The 7316-nt window shown below is 43.3% G+C and overlaps 1 non-coding gene across 1 annotated transcript; it reads right to left on the bottom strand.

The window, feature by feature from the left end:
• Nucleotides 1-7004: 7004 nt before the first annotated feature.
• Nucleotides 7005-7086, bottom strand: trnap-ugg (transfer RNA proline (anticodon UGG)). The gene has a single exon. It is a non-coding gene; the product is annotated as a tRNA-Pro (tRNA).
• Nucleotides 7087-7316: the final 230 nt, after the last annotated feature.

Genomic DNA, 7316 nt, shown 5'->3' with positions numbered 1-7316 from the left:
TAACAAAGGCACTCTCGGCCTCTGAGGTTCAATGCAACGGACTCTGGTTCTGCAAACCTTTGCCATGTGCTATGTCACTGACGGGCGTCTCAAGGTTTGCGTAATCTGGGATAAATATTCTACAGTAGGAGCACATGTCCAAAAAGGGTAGAAATTATTTCTTCTTGTGAGGCTTTAGAATTTGCTGGATTGCTTGAACTCTGTCTTGACCAATGGCCTTCTCTTGTTCAGACAGTAAGTGACGGAAGAACTTCACCTATTGTTTCACAAATTATAGATTTGCAAGACGGGCTTTGTGCCCTTCCTTGGTGAGATGGCAGAACAACGCAAAAGTATCCTCCTGACATTTTTCCTTTATTGGTGCTGCTATCAAGCAATCATCTACATACTGCAGAAGCACTGACCCCTGGGTAAGAACAAGACTCTCCAGACTTCTGCGTCGAGCCTAGTTATATATGGTGGGGGACTCACATTAACCTTGACAAAGTCACGTGAAGGTCTACGATTTCCCTTTGAATGAAAACGCGAACCAGAATTGACTGTCTGGATGTACTGGTGCACGAAAGAAGGCATTTGCTAAATCCACAACATAGAATCTTTTGCTCTCCGGTGGAATTTGAGCTCATATTGTATAGCTTTTGGGAACACTTGGGGCGCGTGTGACAACAGCATTATTGACTGTCTGCCGGTCTTGTACAAACTTCCATTCCTCCGGTTCACCAGGTTTGTATGCCATTTTGACCAGAATAAATAGAGATTCTCACAAGTGAGGTTTCACAGGGGATTATCACTGCAGCCTTTAGGAGGGATTCAAAGGCTGGAGTAATTCCTTCTATGGCTGAGTGTTTTAACGGGTATTGTGCTCTGCAAAGGATGATACTCAGACTTTGGGGTTATCTGTATGGGTTCACAGCCCGGTATGAGCCCCACATCACGTTTGTCCTTTGCCAACAACTCAATCGGGACCATTTTTATTCTTGGCTCCGAGACTTCTATCTTAGGGAAACGCCTGGCTCTCCCCTTAGGCTTTTCAGGGCTAGCGGGCGTTCCCTGGACTGAACTATCTGCCTGAGTTAGCCAATTTCGTTTCTTCTTATATGTCGTCATATCTGCATTGAACCAGACACCCACATCGTCCCTGAAGACCAAACCTTTCTTTCTTTGTGCCTTTTGCACCCATGGTCCCAAATCCTGCCACCTGTCACCAGATGCCTTCGCAAGTGACACGTGAGAAGCAGAGCCTTCCCCATCAAAAAGATAGGGTCTGCTTGCTGTTACAGATACTTCAGATAAGTTCAGACTGACTGAACATCTGTGATCACTCCAATAAACTTCGCAAATAATAACTGATCTGGTCTAACCAATCTTATGATCAAATCCTTCTCATCTGGTTCATCAGGGCCTTCGCGGTGTATGTGTGCTGTGCAGTGCAGCATATCTCCAGCAAGAAAACCTGTGTTAATAGGATTAACATGTTTGCTTGCTTCCAGGGTGAGTGAATCGCTCACTGAACTTATCACCCTCTGGCTTAATCGCCACGCATACATGTACATCAGGTGTCGTGGTACATATTTTACAGCCTGGAGTGGTAAATCTTCACTTTGAATTACCTGCAAGCTCGTCAGAGTACTGTGCAAGTCCAACCCCAGTCTCCCTATGAGATCCTGACCCAGCAGGTTTAAAGAACAAAATTCTGATAACAAGAAGGAGAATTGGAATGTTTCGCCATGGCTAGTTTTTCACAAGAAGCGTGCGGAACATTTCTCCTGCATCACGACTCCTGATGCACCCATTGTGTTCAGGAACCTTTCACTCATCTTTATTTTCATCGACTGTCTAAACTGACTTAATTTAAGGACTGAGTAAGTTGCCCCGTATCTACCAAAAAGGTAACTGATGTACCTTCCACATATAACATAGTGGTAGGCACCGACTTCTACGCATCATTGTGATTTTGAACAGAGTGTCCACTTTTCGCAATGTCAGCACTCAACATAGAGGTTGGGTATGTCTCAGTGTCTGTAAGATTAGTCGGAGAGAGAAGCAGAAGCGAATCCTCATTGCCAAGCATAAAGCTTATCTTGTGGGCTGGACATCTCCACCTAAGCCTTTCCCTGTCAGTCACCCCGCTGTTCAGCCTCCAGGGCCGGTTGAAGCTGTCTGTGTGGGCACTGTCTCGCCTACTGGTCCAATGCTCTGCAAAAAAAGGACCCGCCAGATCTACAAGTGCCTGCGACTCTTACGCGACCTCTTCCTCGTCATCTTCTGTGACCTCCACCTCTGCCTCTCTGTCTTCCTGAAGCACCTCCCTCCAATGGCTGGGTGATAATTTGCATCATAGTAAGTTGAGATTTATGTGCTTGCTGTTCCATCTTTAGCTTCCGCTTATCCTTTTGTGCAATCAATTTTCCAGCATGTATCACATGTTGTTTTATCAACTTCAGCTTTATCGTGTCCCAGCTCGTGCATGTGTCTTTCACCTGTTTTCGTTATTTCGTCCTTCATTCCATTGATGAACCGGTTATTCAGGTGTGCCTCATACGGCATGATTTCTGCCGCTTTTATGTCGTCAGGTGGTCTCAGTCCACAGCGAGCGTTATGGACTTCAGTGAGGCCCTTAAGGTCCTGGGACCCTGTCTCACCTTCCCGTTATTTACACTTTGCTCTTTTGGTGTTGTCCATTCACATTGGGAATGCCTCCCTTAAGGCGGTTGCCAGCTCTGCAACAAAAGCATTAAAGTCTCCGTTCTGCTCCGGTTGTGTGTTGGCTCCTCTGGCATGAATGTTTGCAGCTGGCCAGTTATGCATGACTTTCGTGACATCTGCACCTACCTTTTGTCCCAGGAAACGTCTCATGTCATATGACATGGGAACTCAGTATAGAACCTTGTCACTTCGTTGGCGAATTTATTACCTCCAACCTCGTTTGAGTCAGGAAACTGCCCATCGGCAAATTCCAGATCCTTCATCGTCCATGGCCGGTTGACCTGCAACTGCAACTTGCAGAACTGCCTGGTTAGTGTATCATTCGCCAGTACCCTCCCTGTCTGGCTCACCATCTGTCGGGTGTTGATCGTGAAGAGGTCCTGGATCCCTTTCCTTCTTGGAGTGGTCATCCTCCATTTGGGCTTGTTGCTTCAATTGGTTGCAGGTATGGCGTGCGATCAGTGATTCAGCAGACCGTGAGGCGGCGGCTGCTGACGTGGAATCTTCGCCAGGTGGATCCCGTCGGGGGGTTGTTGGTCTCGGATGGCAGTCATCAAGGACAGAATCTGAAACATATTTAACACACCGTGCTGCTTCGTTAGGTTGTTTTCCGTGCCCATCTGCGTGTGCGCTGGTGTTTGTAAGTGTACTTGATCTATCACTTACTTGAGATTTCCGTTCCCCATGGCAGCGCAGCCTTACATGTTAAAAGCACTCCAATTCAAAGTTTCAATTTTCCCTTCCTTCTCTCCTTTTCTCTCTCCTCCAACCTCCACCTCAATATTTCCAACTATCTATTTCTAAAACTTCCTCCCTCTGGTAATCTACATTCCTTGATCCACAATTCTAACTGCTTTCCAGACACTGGGCCGTCATTATTGAGCATGTATGGTATTTTTGGTTGGCCATTTCAAGTACTGTTTGTACTCTCCTTTTGTTTTCTCTTGCCGGAGCCCAAGTTTAGTGTAACTGGAAAAGTGTTCAGCTCTCTCTCTCACGCGGTACCGTTATCGTTCTCCTTTGCCTTGCTTACTTACCTCTGGAGGACCCGTCTTGCATTGGACACGTCCGCCTCAATGCCTTGATTTTCCTAACCCAAAAAACCAAGTATCCAGTATGCCTTTGGTGAGTCCAACTCAGACAGTGGTGGCTCCAAATCTAAAACCACCCTTAAACGTGCTGTCTCTGAAACACTCGAGAAACGGCAGTCCCCTTCGCTTGGGTTTTGCTCTAAGACCACGTGAGAGTTCACTGAAGCATGTTCCTGCTGCATTTATTCTATTAGAATGAGTCGCTATTTAGGATTACTTAAACCACGATTCTAACCCCGACTCTATTCAATTCGCTTGGGCGACCGACCGATTCCCAGCCCTCTGACGCATAAGGGCCAATTCAGCAATTGATATGAAGCGAAACACCTTCAAGGCGCTGCCACCTATGCTTCAAAATCCCATCCAGACGCCTGGTCCCGGGACTAGTCCCCAAGTTCACTGTCGTGAAAATTAAATCGACTTGACTCAACTCTGAGCAAGAGCAAGGAAGGGAGCTATATTTCTATTCTGCAGAATTGACCTCTGTCAATTAATCTAGATGCCTCAATGGAAGTGTTATCTGAGTATTGTTCTGATACTTGCCTCATTCTGTTTCTTATCACACACTCAAGGGCAAAGACTGTGAAAACACAAGTTGTTATTCTATCATTCCCTGGTCTTTGACATAACAGTTCTGCTTTCACTGAGTTTGACTGTCGCAAGGTCGAGTTGTTTGTTTCTCAAACTGATATAGAGACAAACTGACTGTAAAACTCAACAAAGTATTGTTTTTAAAGCTCAGCATAACATTAAATGCTAGAAAAACATTCTCTTTCAAATTTCATAGCAAGTAGATAATTTTCCATTACAGTTAGAGGATTCATGAAGGCACAGCGCTTGGTGTGATCTATGTGGACTTAAGTAAGGCATTGGAGAAGGTTTTCCTTCGGAGACTGATTAGCAAGGTTAGATCTGAAGGAATACAGGGAGAACTAGCCATTTGGATACAGAACAGGCTGAACGGTAGAAGGCAGAGAATGGTGGTGGAGGGTTGCATTTCAGACTGGAGGCCTGTGACCAGCAGAGTGCCAAAAGGATCGGTGCAGGATCCTCTTCCTTTCGTCGTTTATATAAATAATTTGGATGTGAGCATAAGAGGCATAGTCAGTAAGTTTGCAGATGACACCAAAATTGGAGCAGTAGTGGAAAGCAAAGAAAGTTATCACAGATTACAACAGGATCTTGATCAGATGGGCCATAATGCGAGCATAATGCGTAGCCACGAGCAGATACTATTTTCAAAGTTGGTGAACAGATTTCTGCGTTTGCATCTCCATACAGGCGATGTCCGCTTAATGTGATGCAGGTTCGACTGAAGAACAAGCCCGCCACACTCCAAAGACACATGTACAGAGTTGTGGCTGGGTTGAGAAACTGTGCAGTCTATTTGGACGATGTCATGATCTTTAGCAATTCAAGGAATGATCACAAAAGATTGTTGGCAGAGCTCTTTGAACGACCATGAGAAGCAAAACTGATGCTAAACATAAATAAAACAGAATTCACGAAAGCAGAGGTGACATTCTTGGGATGTAACATCGGTCATGGAAGTTTGACTCCGCCTCCCCCGGAACGTCAAGACGAAGGCTACAGAGGAATTTACATGATCAACCGCGAAGAAAGAGTTTCTTCAATTCTTCAGACTCAGCAGACTCTGTCAGAAGTCAGTTCCAAACTATACTCGTGAAGTGGCACAGTTAACCAATTTTCTGAATAAGAATACCACATTTCAGTGGACAATACCATGCCAGGAGACATTCGACCATTTGAAGTCGATATTCACCACCAAACCAGTTGTACGCACACCAAACTTCTCAAAAACGTTTCAAGTCGTCATCGATGGTAGTGACGTTTGAATTGGAGCTGTACTCCAACAGGAAAAATGAGCATGGGATTGAACTGCTAGTTGGTTACTTTTCAAAGAAAATCAACATCTACCAGAGGAAATGCTCCATAATCGAAAAAGAACAATTGATTTTGGTACTGGCCTTAAAGATTTAATGTATGTGGCCGAACAATTGTTCAGAAATGGTTACGTTCACTGAGCACAATCCACTAAAACGTTTTATATATAAGAATATGATACTATTTCGTTGGCTTCTTATGTAGAGACTTCCCATTTATAAATCGTATATGTTGTGTATCTGTAGAATGTATTCACAGACACGTTATCGCAGATTCAATTTATGGCATTTAGATGAGATTTGTCATTATTTAATGTTTTATGTGTATATATAGGAAAAATTAAGGCGATATTTTATAAAATTTACCGGTATGTAAGGGTAAAGTATTGAAAAATTAAAATGTAAACATATCTTCATTATGATGGTTCATTTTTCCTGAAGAGGAGAGGTGTTTTAATCATATTGGTGCACGGTTAAGAAAGTTAAAAGCAGCAGAATAACCAGACACTGCAACAAGTGTTATCAAGAACACCACAAAGTAATACTGGGTCGAACAACTCAATTAGCTCATTGCCTGGAGACATAACCATTTCGAGTTGACCACTCATTTTAAATTTTATCCAGCATACAATATTAATTTCAATTCAAATTTGAATTGTGTCTCTTGAAAATCTTACAAAGCAATGACACAATCAGATGCTCTGGGGTATGATACGGCGGACATTGCACAATTGTGAGGAGGACTGCCAAGTCCTTGCATGTCACAATCTTCTTGAAAAAAGTAAACTCTGAAAAATACCTTTTCGATCGGTGATGTGTGACACAGAATTTCCTAACAAGGAAAAAGAAGACACAGGAAGATCTGAAGAAAAGAACCTACAGCTGCCTGGTTTTGAGAAGAGAAAAGCTGTTTTATTAACTTTAATTGGAATTGTTATCTGAATAGTATTATTGAAGGAAACGTCAAAATTGGTTAAAGAAAATACATTGTTAATCGTAGTTTGTTAATGAATTACTCTTTTATTTTAGAAATAAAGTTCTTAATTTTTACGTTGTGCAGTTCTTGGCCTATCGAATTTTTGCAGATTACTGTACGGCATAAATCGTTTCTGTGTTTTATATTAAGCAGGATGGTTTACCCTGTGTCGTAACGAGTCTAAACAAATTGGCAATGCAAGTGTACATTTGTGCAGTTCTTTGAGTGCAGTGGAGGTTTGCACCATGCATGGCCTGAATGAAGTGATTCTCTCTGCCGTAATCTGAATCCCAAGAAAGAAAGTCCAAAGCAAACTCCGCCCTCTATCGTAGTTGATAGGATTCGAACCTGCGTGGGAATACCCCAATGGATTCCAAGTCCATCGCCTTAACCACTCGGCCACAACTACACGAGAGCGGGTGCTGATTGTTAAATTAGTTATTTCCAGGTCTCTGTCTCTGCTGAGCTTAGCAGTTCTGAATCATTGTTTGGTTTATTTGAATTCGAAAACCACAGCTTTCAAATCGATGAAATGTCGGGACAAAGTGGGTCTGGGTGTGTCACTCCAATAGGTAGAATCGATATTCAGATTAAAAGAAGGCGGAAATTGCAGGAAAATACGCAGCAGTTCTAGCAGTA

The sequence above is a fragment of the Chiloscyllium punctatum genome, chromosome 35 (genome assembly GCF_047496795.1).
Source record: "Chiloscyllium punctatum isolate Juve2018m chromosome 35, sChiPun1.3, whole genome shotgun sequence".
Taxonomy (NCBI): Eukaryota; Metazoa; Chordata; class Chondrichthyes; order Orectolobiformes; family Hemiscylliidae; genus Chiloscyllium; species Chiloscyllium punctatum.
Note: the sequence above shows the minus strand (reverse complement) of the source record. Positions and strands in the feature narration are given on the sequence as shown.